Genomic DNA, 19,914 nt, shown 5'->3' on the forward strand with positions numbered 1-19,914 from the left:
AAGCGTTTTATTGGCATGTGATTTTTGTCCATGGGGGGAAGGAGATCTGCTTTGGTTATTTTGCTTGAGGAGCATTCTTCATGAGTCCAGTTTTACGGAAGTAGTAAATCTCGGTTTGGTCATAAGATGTCATATTGTAGCGCAAACATATGTTACTTCAATGTTCAATTCATAGTAAATGTTCCCTTGCTGTAAAAGAATTGCTACTCATTTATTTGAGTTGCAGGTGTGTCTAGTAGTTGGAGGAGATATGCAGTTTGCACTAGCATTGGATGCGAACTCAGGTCCTCACCTCACCCGATAAGATCTTGTGAGGGTGGTGGGATTGACAGGTCGGAACGATTAAGTATTAGGGGCAGCAAGCAGGAGAAAGCTTTGAGGAATAGGTGCTTTGGTGGTAGAGTTGCTGCAACTACACAATGTATTCTTACCTCAGATGCTTGTCCTGAAACTCTTGTAAGTATCCAACTCAATTTTTAATCTTACACGGCGGTTTACTGTATATTTGTCTTTTCAAGGGAAATTTACTGTACTTTTTGTGTTTCGAGGGAGTTCTACTATACTTCTGTTGGACTGATTATTGTAAAGATTTGTTCAAATAGGGTCATCTTAATTGTATGAAATCTGGGAACTGTGGCTTCACTGCATTCAGGAAAAGGGAATTCTTGGTTATTGCACGAATAACTTATGGAAATAGACCTTAGAGTTGCTGCATGATTATAACAAATCATTGCTATGATATCTTATAATAGCTTTTTCTACTTTGCATTACATATATAACTGCAACTCTTAGTTGTATTAAAAAAAAAAAACTCTTAGACCACTCACTACTGTAGTCTTTCCTGAATTGTTGTTTAATGGCATGTATAAATGTACTACTTGTGTACTTATCTAGGATTAAGTAATCTAACTCTGGGCCCCATATTTGCAGCATTTTCAAAGACAGTCCTCTAGAAAAAGTTATGCTGATGCAAACCGTGTATCTGCTATCATTTTGGGCGGAGGCACTGGATCTCAGCTCTTTCCTCTGACAAGCACAAGAGCTACGCCTGCTGTAAGAGATAACACTGAACATCCAACGTTGATTACTCTATTATAGTATTATACAGACTGTACATTTCGAATTTATCTTAGTTTTCTACAATATTTAGTGGATTCTTCTCATTTTCAAGATACACAATTGAACCATAATTGAAGTGGTATGTAAGACAGCCAGTTAAAAAAATATTTTTTTTGGGAGACTTTCAGTCAAAATTTCTTAGAAGTTTTTTTGGTCCAGATGTTCGTAAACTCGTCACTTTCATACATTTTTTTTTATCTGGTGCACTACTTAGGTTCCTGTTGGAGGATGTTACAGGCTTATCGATATCCCTATGAGTAACTGCTTCAACAGTGGTATAAATAAGATATTTGTGATGAGTCAGTTCAATTCTACTTCGCTTAACCGCCATATTCATCGTACATACCTTGGAGGCGGGATCAACTTTGCTGATGGATCTGTACAGGTAATTTACCTCATCTTGTTGATGTGTAAGTAGGAGTAACTTTGTGTGGAGAGAATAATAAAGAGATGCCAAGATTTTTCTCTAGAAGTTTAGATCCAAAGGCATTGTGGTTCAAAACACTATAGACTTCTACCATTTACGTCATTACTTTGCCTTAATGTTCCATTGAATGGGGCGAATTATTGATCCGTAGTTCCGTACAAGTGATTAATTGAAAAACTAATTGTTCCAACATGCAGGTATTAGCGGCTACACAAATGCCCGAAGAGCCTGCTGGGTTCCAGGGTACAGCAGACTCTATCAGAAAATTTATCTGGGTACTCGAGGTAGTTGATATTTTCTCGTTTATGGATGACCATTCACTCATTCTTGTAGCACTGTCTCTTTGTAATTTTGGGTTTTCCTGTACTTATTTAGGATTATTACAGTCACAAATCTATTGAGCACATTGTAATCTTGAGTGGCGATCAGCTTTATCCGATGAATTACATGGAACTTGTGCAGGTATGGTGTTCTCCTGTTCGTCATGTTTCACATATGTCATGATTTTGGATTAACCAACTATTTTTGGCATGCATTATTTCCAGAAACATGTCGAGGACAATGCTGACATCACTATATCATGTGCTTCTGTTGATGAGAGGTAAATGAATTGTTTATATCTATTAGGCAATAGGAGATTGTATATTGTATATTTAGGCAAGGCGGTCAATTAGGATCAGAGATTTATTCCTGTCCTTGTATTTGTAAACTGCCATATATAGCAGCAGCCGCTGCCCTATAATACAGGCGCCCCTCTCCCATTGAGAGTGTGGCTAATTGCCCCAACTTCATCTTTCTACATGGTAATCAGAGCAATCTGATCTTGGCCCTCCCTCTCCTTTCCCAAACCTGCGTCACTCTCTCCCTGAGTGCCGCCCAACCTTGCTGCGCCGCCCAACAGCCGCGCCATCATGTCCACAGAATCCTCCACCACCTCCGCCACCTCTCCAGCCATGGCTGACGCCATCAACCCAGCCGTTTGCCCATATGCTCTGGTAAATGTGAAGACCGGAGGATAGCGTGCCCTTCACATAGCGCAGAATGCGCTTGATCAGCGCACGGTGGGGCTCCCTCGGGGCGTGCATGAAGAGACACACCTGTTGAACTGCATAAGCCAGATCAGGACGCGTCAGAGTCAGGTACTGAAGAGCCCCTGCTATGCTCCTGTACTCTGAGCTGTCCTTGTCTGACAGTTTGTTGCCTTCATGGGCGGAGAGCTTGGCCTGAGTGTCAACAGGGGTTGCCGTAGGATGACACTCAGCCATGCCCGCCCGCTGGAGGAGATCGACGGCGTACTGTCGCTGCGACAGGAACAGGCCGTCGGAGGTGCGGGTGACGGCGACGCCGAGGAAGTGGTGAAGAGCACCCAAGTTGGTCATGGCGAACTCAGACCGGAGTCGGGCCATGAGTCGCTGCAGAAGAGCGGGAGTCGAGGCGGTGAGGATGATGTCGTCGACGTAGAGCAGCAAGTAGGCGAGACTTGTCCCCTCGGTGAGAACAAATAGGGACGTGTCGGAGGTGGAGGTGACGAAGCCGAGCTGTTGAAGGAAGGCCGCGAACCGCTGGTACCAAGCTTGCGGGGCCTGCTTCAGTCCGTACAGGGACTTCTGCAGGAGGCAGACGTGATCTGCAGCGGCGGGGTCGACGAAACCTGGTGGCTGCTGGCAGTAGACCGTCTCGTCGAGGTGGCCGTGAAGAAAGGCATTCTTCATGTCCAGCTGGTGGATCGGCCAGGCGCGGGAAACGGCAATGCTGAGAACGGTCCGAATGGTGGCCTGTTTGACCACCGGACTGAAGGTCTCGTCGTAGTCAATGCCTTCTCGTTGAGAAAACCCGCGGACCACCCAGCGGGCCTTGTGACGAGCGAGGGACCCATCGGCATGGAATTTGTGCCGGAAAATCCACTTGCCCGTCACAACGTTCGCGCCAGAAGGGCACGGAACAAGACGCCAGGTGTTGTTGTCGACGAGTGCCTGGTACTCATCCATCATCGCAGCCCGCCAGTTGGCATCGGCCAGGGCGCTGCGGTAGTTCGCCGGTAGAGGCGATGGTGAGGGCGAGGTGGCAGCGAGCCCCTCGTAGCTCACACGCGGGAGGGCGCCGGTCCTGGTGCGCGTGAGCGGCGGAGATGGGGTTGCGGCCACGGATGCAGCCTGGGGCGCCGGTGTTGCAGGGGCAGCCGATGGCGCAGGCACCGGCTGGGGTCGTCGACTGTAGGTCCGTGGGAACGGAGCCACAGGAAGGCCAGGCGGGGGCACGTGACCACACCCGCCCGGTGGTGGAGAAGCCGAACTGGGGCTAGGGGCGTGCCCCCCAGGCAGGAGAAGAGCCGGGTCCGGCTCATCATCAGGGGGCGGCTGCACAACGTCCAAGGTGGACGGAGCAACCGTGGTCGTTGAGGAGGGACCTCCACCTGCAGGAACAGTAGAGCAAGGCACCGAAACCGAATCGTTGTCGAGAAGGAAATCCAGGGAGCGAGGGAATGGGATGACGCTGGTGGAGGAAAAGGGAAAAACAGTCTCATCGAACACAACATGACGAGAAATAATGATGCGTTGAGTTGTCAGGTTAAGACACCGATAACCCTTATGAGAGAATGGATACCCAAGGAAAATGCATGCCGCGGAGCGAGGTGCGAGCTTATGTGGGGAGGTGGCCTGTAGGTTTGGGTAGCTTAGGCACCCAAAGACGCGAAGGTGGCTGTAGGTGGGTGGCTGTCCATGGAGGCGAGTGAAGGGAACCTCATGGGATATGGAGGAGGAAGGGCGCCTGTTGAGTAAGTAGTAGGCGGCAGCAAGAGCCTCAGCTCAGTATGCAGGCGGCATGAAAGTGTGGAGCAGCATGGTGCGAATTGAGTTGTTGAGGGTGCGGATGGTGCGTTCCGCCTTGCCATTTTGAGGGGAAGTGTATGGCAGGAGAGACAGAGAAGTGTTCCCCGAGCAGCGAAGAAGGTGGTGGTGGCTGTGTTGACGAATTCGGTGCCATTGTCGGTTTGGAAGCATTTTACAGGGAGGTTAAATTGGGTTTGTGCAAGAGCTGTGAGCTCAACTAAGTGTTGGTGGACCTCGGATTTGCGTCGGAGAGGAAAAACCCAACAATAGTGACTGTAATCATCCAGGCAGACTAAATAGTATGAAAAACCAGATATACTAGGGATGGGAGAGGTCCAAACATCACAATGAATTAGTTCAAACGGTGCATGAGTACAGGACTCCCCTACGCCCACCGATGACGCATGGGTGCAGGCTGACTTTTGCATCCGCAGTTGGATCTTCGGCACCGTCTCCGACTCCAACCTCAACCTCGCTATGACCGGCGCCCAGCAGACCGCCGGCCAGCTCTGGACGGCCATCGCCGCCCTGTACCAAGCTAACAAGGCACCCCGCGCCGTCTTCCTGAGTCACGAGTTCCACTCGATGACCCAGGGCGACTCCTCCATCGACGAGTACTACGTGCGCATGAAGGAGGCTGCCGACAATCTTCGCGACGTCGGGCAGACCATCACCGAGCCCAACCTCGTCCTCAACCTGCTCCGCGGCCTCAACGAGAAGTACCAATCCGTCGCCGACAACATCGCCGCCCAGGAACCTCTCACTTTTGCTGTTGCCAGGAACCAACTCCTCAAGGAGCTGCGTCTCAAGAACGAGGACAAGGTCCGCGCCGCTTCGGCCCTTCTCGCTGCCTTCAACGGCGCCAGTCGCGCCAGCGGCAGCAGCCGCGCCAGCAGCAGCAGCACGGCCACGGCGGCCGCCGCGACAACACTCGGCGCGACAGCAAGCGTCAGCCCTGGGGTTTTGATCCTTGGACTGGCGCACGTGTCAACCCCGGCGAGCGCGTCATACCTCCCTGGGAGCGCGACTAGGGCGGTTCCGGCGCCCCTGGCAGCCACCCATGGCAGCCCCCACGCCAACAGGGGGTGCTCGGTGCTCCTCCTCAGGCGCACACGGCGTTCGCGCCCGTCCAGGCTTCCTCCACCAACACTGGTGGACCGACATGGGACTCGGCCGGCCTCATTGCTGCCCTGCAGCACCTGGCTGTCCAGGGCAGCCCCTCATGGGTTGTTGACTCCGGCGCTTCATCCCACATGACGTCTTCCGATGGTATGCTCCTCCAGCGCCTACCCCCCTCCACCTCCTCTATAACAGTAGGCAATGGCACTAGCATTCCGGTCACGTCTAGAGGTCACTCCATCCTACCCACCGCCTCAGCAAACTTCTCCCTCAATAACATTCTCGTCGCCCCTTCCCTCGTTCGTAATCTTTTATCCGTTCGTCAATTCACCCTTGAAAATCGCTGCTCTCTTGAATTTGACGCTCTTGGTTTTTCTGTTAAGGATACCCAGACGGGACGCGTGATTCATCGCTGCAATAGTACCGGCGATCTCTACACCATACCTGCTATCCCTCCGACCGCTGGCACCTCCTCACATGCTCTCCTGGCTGTTTCGTCGACCCTGTGGCACCAGCGTCTCGGCCATCCAGCCCCTGCTGCATTAGAACATTTAAATAAAATACACGCTCTTTCCTGCAATAAAGTAGACCGCTCCCTCTGCCATTCATGTCAGCTAGGCAAGCATACGCGTCTACATTGGCGCCGGCTCCATCCAGACGCTGACCGCATACTCTGATGCTGACTGGGCTGGTTGCCCTGACTCCAGGTGGTCCACTTCTGGCTTCTGCGTCTATCTCGGCGACAGCCTGGTCTCCTGGTCCTCCAAACGCCAGGCCACGGTCTCCTGCTCTAGTGCTGAGGCAGAATACCGTGCTGTGGCTCACGTTGTGGCCGAGTGCTGTTGGCTGCGGCAACTCCTTCAGGAGCTCCATCTTCAGCTGCCCCAGGCTACGGTGGTCTTCTGCGACAACGTCAGCGCCGTCTACATGACGGCCAATCCGGTCCACCACAAGCGCACGAAGCATATTGAGATTGACATTCACTTTGTGCGCGAGAAGGTGGCCCTTGGCGAGATTCGGGTCCTTCATGTTCCTTCGTCTCATCAGTTCGCTGACATTATGACGAAAGGGCTCCCAACGCCACTGTTTACAGATTTCAGAACCAGCCTGTGCGTCCGCAAGCCTCCCGCTTCGGCTGCGGGCGAGTATTAGGCAATAGGAGATTGTATATTGTATATTTAGGCAAGGCGGTCAATTAGGATCAGAGATTTATTCCTGTCCTTGTATTTGTAAACTGCCATATATAGCAGCAGCCGCTGCCCTATAATACAGGCGCCCCTCTCCCATTGAGAGTGTGGCTAATTGCTCCAACTTCATCTTTCTACAATATCATCGTAATATGAATGTCATCTAGTTATCCAACACAAGATGCACATGGTCTAATCTGCTTTCCTTTTTTCCTTTAGTTGATACCGCGACTAGGAGGCGTGTAAATATATTATGCGTTCAAGAGACTAAATGGAAGGGTCAGAAGGCGAAGGAGGTGGACAATACAGGTTTCAAGCTTTGGTACACAGGGACAGTCGCGAATAGAAATGGAGTAGGAGTTTTGATTGATAAGAGCCTCAAGAATGGTGTGGTGGGAGTGAGAAGGCAAGGAGATAGGATTATCTTAGTTAAGCTTGTCGTTGGTGATATAGTCTTGAACGTAATTAGTGCGTATGCCCCTCAAGTAGGTCTCGACGAGAGTGCTAAGAGAGTTCTGGGAAGACTTAGATGGCCTGGTTAGAGCTATACCTAGTAGTGAGAAGCTTTTTATAGGAGGAGATCTTAATGGGCATGTAGGTAATACAAGCGCAGGTTTCGAGGCAGTTCATGGAGGTTTTGGGTATGGTAGTAGGAATCAGGAGGGGGAGGCAGTCCTGGACTTCGCGGTAGCTTTTGACCTGATGATAGCTAACACTTTCTTTAGAAAGAGAGAATCTCATCTAGTGACCTTCAGTAGCGGACAACACTGTAGGCAGATTGACTTTGTCCTCGCAAGAAGAAAGGACAAACGAGCATGCTTAGATTGCAAGGTGATACCAGGAGAGTGTGTTGTTTCTCAACATAAGCTTTTGGTGGCAGATTTTCGTTTTCAGGTGCGTGCCCGTAGGGATAAACAAGCTAAGATTGGAAGAAAATAAAGTGGTGGAAACTGAAAGGGGAGACGTCAGAGGTATTTAGGGAAAGGGTTATTAAAGAGGGCTCTTGGAAGGAAGAAGACGACATAAACAACATGTGGGACAAGATGACAACCAACATTCGGAAGGTAGCCTCAGAGGTGTGTGGAGTAACCAAAGGAAGGGGACGCGAGGCTAAAGATACTTGGTGGTGAAACGAGGAAGTCCAAAGGGCTATTAAGGAGAAGAAAGAATGCTATAGACGCTTGTACCATGACAGGAGTGTGGACAACATAGAGAAGTACAAGGTGGCAAAGAAGACTGCAAAGCGAGCTGTAAGTGTGGCAAAGGGTAGAGCGTACGAGGATCTTTACCAACATTTGAGTACGAAGGAAGGAGAGAATGACATTTATAGGATGGCTAGGGTTCGTGAGAGAAAGACACGGGACTTCAACCAAGTTAAGTGCATTAAGAATGAAAGGGAGCATCTCTTGGTGAAGGAGGATGAGATCCGACATCGATGGCAAGAGTATTTTGACAAATTGTTCAATGGTGAGAATATGGACACAACCTTTCAGTTGGATGACTCTTTTGATGACACCAATAGGCACTTTGTGCGGAGAATCCAAGAATCTGAGGTCAGAGAGGCGTTGAAAAGGATGAAAGGAGGTAAGGCGATGGGACCGGATGGTATCCCAATCGAGGTATGGAGATGCCTCGGGGACATAGCTATAGTATGGCTAACCAAGCTGTTCAACCATATTTTTCGATCGAACAAGATGCCTGATGAGTGGAGAAGTATATTGGTACCGATCTACAAGAATAAAGGGGATATTCAAAGTTGTACGAATTACCGGGAAATTAAGTTGATGAGCCATACTCTGAAGCTATGGGAGAGAGTTATCGAACATCGCTTGAGAGCAATAACGCGGGTCTCTATGAACCAATTTGGTTTCATGCCCGGAATGTCAACCATGGAAGCCATTTTCTTAGTAAGACAAGTTATGGAGCGGTATAGGGAGAAGAAGGACCTACACATGGTTTTTATTGACTTGGAGAAGGCTTATGATAAAATACCAAGGAATATTATGTGGTGGGCTTTGGACAAACATAAAGTCCCAACGAAGTACGTCGGGCTCATTAAGGACATGTACAACAATGTTGTGACTAGAGTTCGAACAAGTGATGGAGATACGGATGACTTCCCGATTAGGATAGGACTACATCAAGGGTCAGCTTTGAGCCCTTATTTGTTTGTTTTAGTGATGGATGAGGTCACAAGGGACATACAAGGGGACATCCCTTGGTGTATGCTTTTCGCGGACGATGTAGTGCTAGTTGATGAAAGCCGGACAGGAGTGAACCAGAAACTGGAGTTATGGCGGGAGACTTTGGAGTCCAAAGGTTTTAGACTCAGTAGAACTAAAACTGAGTATATGAGATGTGACTTTGGCACTACTACTCGGGAGGAGGAAGATGTTAGTTTGGAAGGTCAAGTAGTGCCTAGGAAGGATACCTTTCGATATTTAGGATCAATGCTACAGAGGGACGGGGATATTGATGAAGATGTTAGCCATAGAATCAAAGCAGGGTGGATGAAGTGGCGGCAAGCGTCTGGTGTCCTATGTGACAAAAGGGTACCACAAAAGCTAAAAGGCAAGTTTTATAGGACGACGATTAGACCTGCTATGTTGTATGGTGCAGAATGTTGGCCTACGAAAAGACGACATGTTCAACAGCTAAGTGTCGCGGAAATGCGTATGTTGCGTTGGATTTGCGGTCATACAAGAAGGGATCGAGTTCGGAACGATGATATACGTGAGAGATTAGGGGTAGCGCCAATTGAAGAAAAGCTTGTCCAACACCGGTTGAGATGGTTTGGACATGTGCAACGGAGACCTCCAGATGCACCGGTGCGTAGCGGAATCCTAAGTCAGGATAGTAACGTGAAGAGAGGCAGAGGAAGACCGAAGTTGACTTAGGTAGAGGCAATAAATGAGACTTGAAAGGATGGAATATACCTAAAGACTTAGCCTTAGATAGGAGTGCTTGGAAGACAGCTATTCACGTGCCTGAACCTTGATTGCTTCTGATGGGTTTCAACTCTAGCCTACCCCAACTTGTTTGGGACTTAAAGGCTTTGTTGTTGTTGTTGTTGTTGTTGTAAGCCGAGCTTCTAACAATGGGCTAGTGAAGTTTGATCATACTGGACGTGTACTTCAATTTTTTGAGAAACCAAAGGGTGCTGATTTGATTTCTATGGTTAGAAATTCCTTGTGTAATCCAGTTCTTTTGTGTTCCTTTGTTTCTTGAGATGAACCCTTCTTTTAGTTCTTTCCATGGATCATCTATACCTGGCTTATTCAGAAATGATTATCTTTTTTGCTGTAGAATCTGACACCAAAGCTAATAGCTACTGATGTTGCAGAGAGTTGATACCAACTTCCTCAGCTATGCTATAGCTGATGCACAGAAATATCCGTACATCGCATCAATGGGCATTTATGTCTTCAAGAAAGATGCACTTTTAGACCTTCTCAAGTAATCACTTTCCTGTGATTTATTTCTGTCCAAGTCCTAGTTTACCTTCTAACAGTGTCAATTCTTAGGTCAAAATATGCTCAATTACATGACTTTGAATCTGAAATCCTCCCAAGAGCTGTAGTAGATCATAGTGTGCAGGTAAGTCTGATCTGTTTGGAGTATGTGTTCTGTAAACTGTAAAGTCTTCATGTCAAGTTGTTTTTCTTTCCAGTTTCCACTTGCTTTTATTTACCAATTCATGATTTATGTATTTTCGCTTCCATGCATCATACAGACTAACAATACACTTTACATATTGTGTTAGGCATGCATTTTCATGGGCTATTGGGAGGATGTTGGAACAATCAAATCATTCTTTGATGCAAACTTGGCCCTTACTGAGCAGGTATTCTGTCATATATGTATTCTGTACTGCATATATATTACCTGAAATTCAATGCATAGAAAGTGTCAGAACATCTTAGTTCCATTCTATTGTTCTTCAGTTAACTTATCATTTAACTAGAATCTAAACACAAATTCACCTAATATGTGATGGATAAGTCTCATGTGTGGCTGGTCTTTGTGGGGCTGTGCTGTTCACATGGTCCTTGTGGCTGTTTTTCTGTTTTTAGGACAGCATCTTAGACTAGAGGACAGCATCTTAGAGAACAACATCTTAGACTAGAGGACAGCATCTTAGCTAGGACAGCATATTAGCATCTTAGACTAGCATCTTGGCATATGCTTGGCTGGCTAGCAGCCTATAAATATGTAACCCCAACCCCTCAGGTTGGTATGGCATTTGTGTGAGCTTGTGTGAGAAATAGACAAGAAAATTGCCTCAACTCCTAGTGTCATCCTCTCTCGATGAGAGTAAGAATTCTCCTACTACCAAGAGTGAGAATTCAGCGACTAACAACTGGTATCAGAGCCATATTATCCTGTAGCCTGAGCATCTCTTGCTCATCTTCTCTCCCAGCCCCACAACAGCCCCAGCTGTTGGCAGCACCAGCTCCTCCGACCGCTCCTGTTCACTCCTCCCCCGCGCAGCTCGTCTGAAGCAGCCCTCTCCCCACGCAGCAGCCCCCCGGTAGCGCGTCATATCCGCAGGGCAGTCTCAGCGCTCGGTCGCCTCAAGCACGCGGCGTCGGCAGGAGGCTGAACTTGCCGCGGTAGAGGAACGCGAGCGAGCGGCGGCAGAGACCGCTGCGGCGGCGGCAAGGGCGTCGAGGCTGGCAGCGGCGGAGCTGGCAGCAGCCAGAGCGGAGGCGGAAGCAGCGGTGGCGGCGAATGCAGCGCGTGCGGCGGCGGCGGAGGTCGAGGCTCTGCGCGGCAGCATCGGCAGCTCCATTTCCGTTGACGACACCGCCGACGCGGACCTCGAGCTGCTAGAGAGGGAGGCAGCGCGAGCGCGGGCGGCGCAGTGGGCAGCCGCGCACGTCCACGAGCGTGGCGGCAGCCCAGACAGGCGCGGACGCGCTGGCGGCGCTCCTGGAGGAGGCGCGCACGGCGGTGGCGCTCCTGGGGCAGCCGCGCATGCCCACGAGCGCGGCGGCAGCCCAGACAGGCGCGGACGCGCCGATGGCGCTCCTGGAGGAGGCGCGCACGGCGGCGGCGCTCCTGGAGGAGGCGCGCACGGAGGCGGCGCTCCTGGAGGAGGGGCGCACGGCAACGGTGGCGGACGAGTCGATGGAGAGCGCGACCTTCACAGGCAGCGTGGCTCTCTCTCCCCGGATCGGTACCGACGGGTCGATGGAGAGCGCGGCCTTCACAGGCAGCGTGGCTCTCTCTCCCCGGATCGGTACCGTGGTTACCACGGGCTCCAGACTGTTGTCAGGGACGTCGGTCCCGGCGGTGGGTGGCCTACCCTCACCAAGACCAATTACGTCGAGTGGGCTGCGGTGATGAGGGTAAAGCTCCAGGTGCGGCACATGTGGGAGGCAGTCCGATACGGCGACGTCGACTAAGACCTAGATCGACGGGCGCTGGATGCCCTCATCGCTGCAGTCCCGCCCGAGATGCAGTTCTCGCTTACCAACAAGCGGACTGCCAAGGAGGCTTGGGATGCCATCGCTGCGGCACGCATCGGCAGCGACCGCACCCTCAAGTCCACACTGCAGGCACTTCGCAAGGAGTGGGAGAACCTGGCCTTCAAGCCAGGTGAGGACGTTGATGACTTTGCTCTCCGTCTCAACACTCTGTTGCAGAAGATGGTGCAGTTCGGCGATGACACCTACGGCGAGGAGAGAGCTGTCGAAAAGCTCTTTCGTTGCGTCCCCGAGAAGTACAAGCAGATGGCTCGCTCGATCGAGTCCCTGCTGGATCTCTCCACAATGTCGATTGAGGAGGCGATAGGTCGCCTCAAGGTCGTCGACAGCGATGAGCCACAGTCTCTCTCGGGGCCCATCACCACTGGCGGGAAGCTCCTTCTCACTCGGGAGCAGTGGCTTGCCAGCCAAGGTGACCGGAAGAAGGGGGAGCCTTCTTCCGCAACAGGCGGCCGCAAGCGTGGCAAGCCACGCAAGGCGCGCAGAGACGCCCAGGCCGGGGCGCGAGGACGTGCCGAGGGTGATGCCCGCGGAGGCGCCCAGGGCGGCGCCGCCGGCAGGCACAAGCCGGCACGGGACGACGCCTGCCGCAACTGCGGCCAGCTCGGCCATTGGGCCAAGGACTGCCGACAGCCACGACGCGGCTAGGCCCACGTCGCACAGGCGGAGGAGGAGGAGCCGGCTCTGTTCATGACACATGCAAGCATTGAGCTACCTCCAGCGGCACCGGCCGCAGCGGCTCTCCACCTCGACGAGCCAAAAGCACACGCCCTCCTCGGTGACAGCTCCGGCAACGACAAGACTGACGGGTGGTGCCTCAACACCGGCGCCACCCATCACATGACCGGTCGACGGGAGTTCTTCACCGAGCTTGACTCTAGCGTCCGAGGCTCCGTCAAGTTTGGGGATGCCTCCGGCGTGGAGATCAAGGGCATCGGCTCCGTCATCTTCACCACCGTGTCTGGTGAGCACAGGTTGCTCACCGGAGTCTACTACATCCCCGCGTTGAAGAACTCCATCATCAGCTTGGGACAGCTGGATGAGAACGGTTCGCGCGTGGTGGTTGAGGACGGAGTCATGAGGATTTGGGATCGTCGTCGTCGCCTTCTTGCCAAGGTATCCAGAAGCGCAAATCGACTCTACGTCCTTAACGTGCAGGTAGCACAACCCCTCTGTCTTGCTGCTCGTCGGGACGACGAGGCGTGGCAGTGGCACGAGCGTTTCGGGCACCTTCACTTTGAGGCCCTGAAGCGGCTCAGTGCCACGGAGATGGTGCGAGGCTGCCGTGCCTCGACCATGTGGAGCAGCTCTGCGACGTCTGTGTGTTGACGAAGCAGAGGCGACTCCCCTTTCCACAGCGGGCTAGCTTTCGAGCCAAGGAGAAGCTCGAGCTTGTGCACGGGGACTTGTGTGGCCCGGTGACACCGGCCACACCGGGAGGACGACGCTACTTCCTGCTGCTCGTCGACGACCTCTCCCGCTACATGCGGGTGATGGTCCTCGGCAGCAAGGGAGAGGCTGCGGAGGCGGAGTGCGGCCGCAAGCTGCGCGTGCTGCGCACCGACAACGGCGGCGAATTCACGGCGGCTGAATTCGCGTCGTACTGCGTTGACGAGGGCATTCAGCGCCACTACTCCGCGCCGTACAGCCCGCAGCAGAACGGTGTCGTCGAGCGGCGCAACCAGACGGTTGTGGGGATGGCTCGGGCCCTCCTCAAGCAGAGGGGGATGCCGGCTGTCTTCTGGGGAGAGGCGGTGGTGACGGTCGTCTACATCCTCAACCGCTTGTCTACCAAGGCGCTCGACGGCAGGACGCTGTACGAGGCTTGGCATGGGCGCAAGCCGGCGGTCTCCCACTTGCGGGTCTTCGGCTGCCTCGCGTTCGCCAAGGAGCTTGGCCACATCAGCAAGCTCGACGACAGGAGCACTCTGGGAGTGTTCATCGGCTACGCGGAGGGCTCGAAGGCCTACCGCATCCTCGACCTGAAGACACAGCGTGTGCGCACGGCGCGCGACGTTGTGTTCGACGAAGGGCGTGGGACAAGGCGGTGGACGACGGCTCGACTCCGACGTACGATGACTTCTCTGTCGAGTACGTCCACTTCGAGGGAGCTGGGGGAGTAGGCGGCTCTTCTTCGGCGAGCGCGTCTACCCCAGTCCCCGAGCCTCCACCGACCCCGACGCCTGCTACTCCGACAGCACCACGCTCTCCAGCCAGGACCTCGGCTGCGATGAGTTCTTCGCCGGCTCCATCACAGCCGGCAACGCCACGCACTCCAGCACCGACAGGCACCTCTCCGGGCACGTCTACTCCACCACCAGCTCGTGTCGAGCACGGCCCGGTTGAGCTCGCTACTCCGCTCTCTCACGACGAGGAGCGCGTCGACGCATACCACGACGGCGAGCCGTTGCGGTACCGTACGATGGAAAACCTTCTCGGCGACCAGCCGGTGCCGGGACCGGTGCCTCACGACCTGGAGGCGCAGTTGCACCTTGCATGTGACGACGGCGAGCCTCGGTCGTTTGCAGAGGCCGAGAGACACGCGGCATGGCGCGCCGCGATGCAGTTGGAGATGGATGCGGTTGAGAAGAACCGCACCTGGGAGCTTGCTGACCTTACTCGTGGTCATCGCGCGATCACCCTTAAGTGGGTGTACAAGCTGAAGAGGGATGAAGCCGGTGCCATCGTCAAGCACAAGGCTCGCTTGGTGGCACGAGGTTTCGTGCAGCAGGAGGGGGTCGACTTCGACGACGCCTTTGCTCCCGTGGCACGGATGGAGTCCGTGCGACTCCTCCTTGCGCTAGCTGCCCAGGAGGGCTGGCGTGTTCATCACATGGACGTCAAGTCGGCGTTCCTTAACGGCGACTTGAAGGAGGAGGTCTACGTGCACCAGTCGCCGGGATTTGCGATCCCCGGCAAGGAGGGCAAGGTGCTCCGCCTGCGCAAGGCCCTCTATGGCTTGCGGCAGGCACCGAGGGCGTGGAATGCCAAGCTGGATTCCACGCTAAAGGGGATGGGCTTCGAGCAAAGCCCGCACGAGGCGGCCATCTACCGACGAGGCAATGGAGGTAATGCCCTGCTGGTGGGTGTCTACGTCGACGACTTGGTGATTACCGGCACCAAGGATGCGGAGGTGGCGGCATTCAAGGAAGAGATGAAGGCCACCTTCCAGATGAGTGACCTGGGGCCTCTCTCCTTCTACCTGGGAATCGAGGTGCACCAGGATGACTCTGGGATCACGCTTCGACAGACCGCCTACGCCAAGCGCGTCGTTGAGCTAGCTGGGCTCACCGACTGCAACCCATCTCTCACTCCGATGGAGGAGAGGCTGAAGCTGAGCTGCGACAGCACGACGGAGGAGGTGGACGCTACGCAGTACCGGCGTCTTGTGGGGAGCCTTCGCTACCTCGCCCACACACGGCCGGACTTGGCATTCTCCGTCGGCTACGTTAGTCGGTTCATGCAGCGACCGACGACGGAGCACCAGCAGGCTGTGAAGAGGATCATCCGCTACGTTGTGGGGACTCTCGACCACGGCCTCTACTACCCGAGGTGCCCTGGGGCGGCACACTTCGTCGGGTACAGCGACAGCGACCACGCCGGCGACATCGGCACCAGCAAGAGCACGAGCGGGATCCTCCTCTTCCTCGGCAAGTGCCTCGTTAGCTGGCAGTCGATCAAGCAGCAGGTGGTGGCCCTGTTCAGCTGCGAGGCCGAGTACATAGCGGCCTCCACCGCTTCGACTCAGGCGCTCTGGCTCGCTCGACTGCTTGGTGATCTCCTCGGCAGAGATACTAGAGCGGTGGAGTTCAGGGTGGACAGCAAGTCCGCTCTGGCCCTGGCAAAGAACCCCGTGTTCCACGAACGCAGCAAGCACATCCGGGTGAGGTACCACTTCATCCGAGGCTGTTTGGAGGAAGGGAGCATCAAGGCGAGCTACATCAACACCAAGGACCAGCTTGCGGATCTGCTCACCAAGCCCCTTGGGAGGATCAAGTTCCTTGAGCTCTGCTCCAGGACCGGGATGGTTCAACTCTCCCACAAGACGACGCACAAGACTTAGGGGGAGAATGATGGATAAGTCTCATGTGTGGCTGGTCTTTGTGGGGCTGTGCTGCTCACATGGTCCTTGTGGCTGTTTTTCTGTTTTTAGGACAGCATCTTAGACTAGAGGACAGCATCTTAGAGGACAACATCTTAGACTAGAGGACAGCATCTTAGCTAGGACAGCATATTAGCATCTTAGACTAGCGTCTTAGACTAGCATCTTGGCATATGCTTGGCTGGCTAGCAGCCTATAAATATGTAACCCCAACCCCTCAGGTTGGTATGGCATTTGTGTGAGCTTGTGTGAGAAATAGACAAGAAAATTGCCCCAACTCCTAGTGTCATCCTCTCTCGATGAGAGTAAGAATTCTCCTACTACCAAGAGTGAGAATTCAGCGACTAACAATATGTTTCTCTCTTCAGCTTTCCAAGTTTGATTTTTATGATCCAAAAACACCTTTCTTCACTGCACCCCGGTACTTGCCTCCGACGCAATTGGACAAGTGCAAGGTATAGGTCTTATGGAGCACAATTGTTACCTCAGAGCAGGAGTTTCGCATACTTGAAGGCTTGTTTTTCTCCTCCGCAGATCAAAGATGCATCTATCTCAGATGATTGCTTACTGAGAGAATGCAGCATCGAGCATTCTGTGATTGGAGTCTGCTCACGTGTCAGCTATGGATGTGAACTCAAGGTACATCTCTGCCAATGTGTATGCTGATGTTTTATACATTCTCTTGCATCAAATTTGATTCGAGTCACCACAATCAGTGCAACTGCAATCTACTCTTTAGTATACCATTTCAACACCAGGGTTCACAAAATCACACAGAAGTGGTTTCATATAAGATTCTGGACCCCAGACAGGTTCATCAAAATTCTTTTTGTGTTTTTCTTAAAACTGAAGATTCCTCCAGCTTCTAGTATTGATATAATATTCAATTTGTTTAGCACGTGAACACCTCAATTCTTGTTGTTGCTGTACATCCCACCCAACCCCAGAGGCCCAGATTACCACGACATGAATACAACAAGAATATTGAACCCAGATCTAGAGTTTATTTTGTTTGTTGGTACTGTTGCAAATCGGTGGCGATTCATTTTGTTATTGCACTTTCTGATAACAACAGGACTGTGTGATGATGGGAGCGGATATCTATGAAACTGAAGAAGAAACATCAAAGCTACTTTTAGCTGGGAAGGTCCCAGTTGGAATAGGAAGGAACACAAAGATAAGGTGAGTATTGGACGTGGAACAACATTGTATATGTATAACCACCGGTAGTTCCCAAATATCACACTCACTGACACCTGATGGTATCCTCTGATGATTTTCAGGAACTGTATCATTGACATGAATGCTAGGATTGGGAAGAACGTGGTGATCACAAACAGTAAGGTGAGTGCAGCGCACCTACATGGGTGCAGAAACTTGTGTGCTCATCTACTATCCATTCCAACGCTGGTGTTGTGACCATGGGTTGTTCCACTCTTTGTGACAGGGCTTCCAAGAGGCTGATCACCCTGAGGAAGGGTACTACATAAGGTCTGGAATTGTGGTGATCTTGAAGAATGCAACCATCAAGGATGGGTCTGTCATATAGACCGGATGCGTGTGCGCCTACAAAACAAGAACCTACAATGGTATTACATCGATGGATCGTGTAACCTTGGTATGGGAAGAGCCGCTTGCCAGGAAGTCCAGCGTTCGGGCGCAAGATGCATAGCCTGGCATGCTGACATGCTGTTCCTTGGACCTTGGTACTGCTAGTATGTACTGTACTAATAAGCTGCCCTGGAAGTTGCAGCAAACCTTTTATGAACCGTTGTATTTTCGTTACCTGGTTTGGATCAACTCTATCTGTCATCCTATATATTACTAAAATTTCCGTGTTTTGCTAATCTGGTGCTGCCTCTGGGATCTGGTTACGATGACCGATGCACTCTTGGCCATCGGTTCAGCTCTGCTCGTTAGATGCAAAGGATTTCAGCCGTGCAGGGCGTCTGTCGTCCTCGCCATACGCTCTTTTTGCAGAGTGTAGCGGTTGTAGCCCTTGTTTAAGGCCTGGGAACATATACTAATCATTTTGCGTATGCGTATCGACAATTGTAAATGTTAAAACCCGATGGACGGGTTGAGTATTCCGTGGTTCGCCACTTGAAAATCGAGGTGTTGTCTCCCTCCTCTCGTTGGGACATGAACACTCATCCTCCTCTCCATGTCGATCTCAGTAGTGGGCGGCAATGTAGACAAGCTCCGAAGCTCGAGCAGGGCGTCCTCTCTTCTGCTGTTGCCCAGAGATAAGAGGCAGGCTTGCAGAGATCGAAGAGCAGGAGCTACAAGTTCCCATTCGATGTCTCGCTCTACACGAGGTTTTTGGCATATGTGGGCATCGAGTTGTACACGGAATCGATGAAGCTCAATCACGCATGGGTGGTTCCGTCCTTTTTTTGCATGTAGTGCAAACGGTACCTGGAATCTCGGGGTCATCTCTGAGTGAGGGCACGTCCAAGTGAGCATCCTTGTCGGGGGTAAGTGGGGAGGTTGAATGTGACCCAGAGTCGGGGGCACCGCTACACATCCTTATCCAGCGAGCCGATCGCATGCGAGGCGTCGTTCTCCCCTAGAAACTTAGATCCAGCTAGTCCTAAACCTTCAGCAATCTCATCCTTCAAATTCACTAATCTCTAGAAGTTGGTTGGGGTCAGTTGTGAGGGTCGAAGCAGCTCCTATAGTTTACATCGCGACGCAGAATCAGCGTAGAGGCAGCTGGGGTTGGTTTGGTGCGGACCGTGGTTGTTTTGGACCAAGCAAGCTAAGGAGAAAGCAAGCATTTTTATTTTTATTTTAAAAGAAAGCAAGCACTACAGTTATTATTACTACGTTGAGTGGGTAAGTTTCAGCCAAACAGATTCAGAAGGAATTCATGAATTTGGAGTGATAGTTGGAGATTAAGGGCTTGTTTGGCAGGGCTCCTCTCCGGCTTCGGCTCCGGCTCCTCCAGAGGAGCCCTGCCAAACGTTTTCTTGGAGGAGCCGTTTTTCAGTAAAAAACAGAGGAGCCGGAGCCGTTTTGGAGGAGCCACAATTTGTGGCTCCTCCAAAACGGCTCCGGCTCCTCCGGAGGAACCCCTCAGGAGGAGCCGTGCCAAACAAGCCCTAAGTGCCAAGTGGCAGTGAACAAATTTGTCATGAGATTTCTCAATGCCAAGAAGGTTAAAGATTGGAGTTACTTCAAGACCCTCGGCATGAGAATAGTGGACGCACATATTAGCTTGGACCCCAACTGTTTACTGTTGGAACCAAAGGCGAGCTGTAACATGCATGGTTTAGGGTGAAAGGAATCGCTACTGACCAGAGACCAATCAGAAACTTTAGCAAAGGTTGGAGGATTGGTGGGAAAGGTGACTGTGATAAAAAGTTCAGATTCAGACTTGACTATGTGAGAATGAAAATTGCACGGAGAGACATTGCAAGGGTTTCTAAATCTGCATAAAGTAATTTGGGAAAGTTTTTTCATGACTTCTAGTCCGAGAGGGAGATACTTGAGAAGCAATCTTCTGAAGGTGGAGATCAAGATTGGAAATAGTGGAAATCAGCCTCCAGCAAAAAGATCAAACCCAACTAGCCAAAGTGTATCAAAAGGTCATCAGCTGTAGCTGATGAGAACAATGGAAATAAGAATGGTGACGAT

General features: G+C 52.0%; 1 pseudogene; it reads left to right on the forward strand.

Annotated features, from left to right (window-relative positions):
* Positions 1-250: 250 nt before the first annotated feature.
* Positions 251-18,122, forward strand: LOC136456273 (glucose-1-phosphate adenylyltransferase large subunit 1, chloroplastic/amyloplastic-like; annotated as a pseudogene).
* The last annotated feature ends 1,792 nt before the right edge of the window (positions 18,123-19,914 follow it).

This window comes from Miscanthus floridulus, chromosome 6, assembly GCF_019320115.1.
Source record: "Miscanthus floridulus cultivar M001 chromosome 6, ASM1932011v1, whole genome shotgun sequence".
Classification (NCBI taxonomy): Eukaryota; Viridiplantae; Streptophyta; class Magnoliopsida; order Poales; family Poaceae; genus Miscanthus; species Miscanthus floridulus.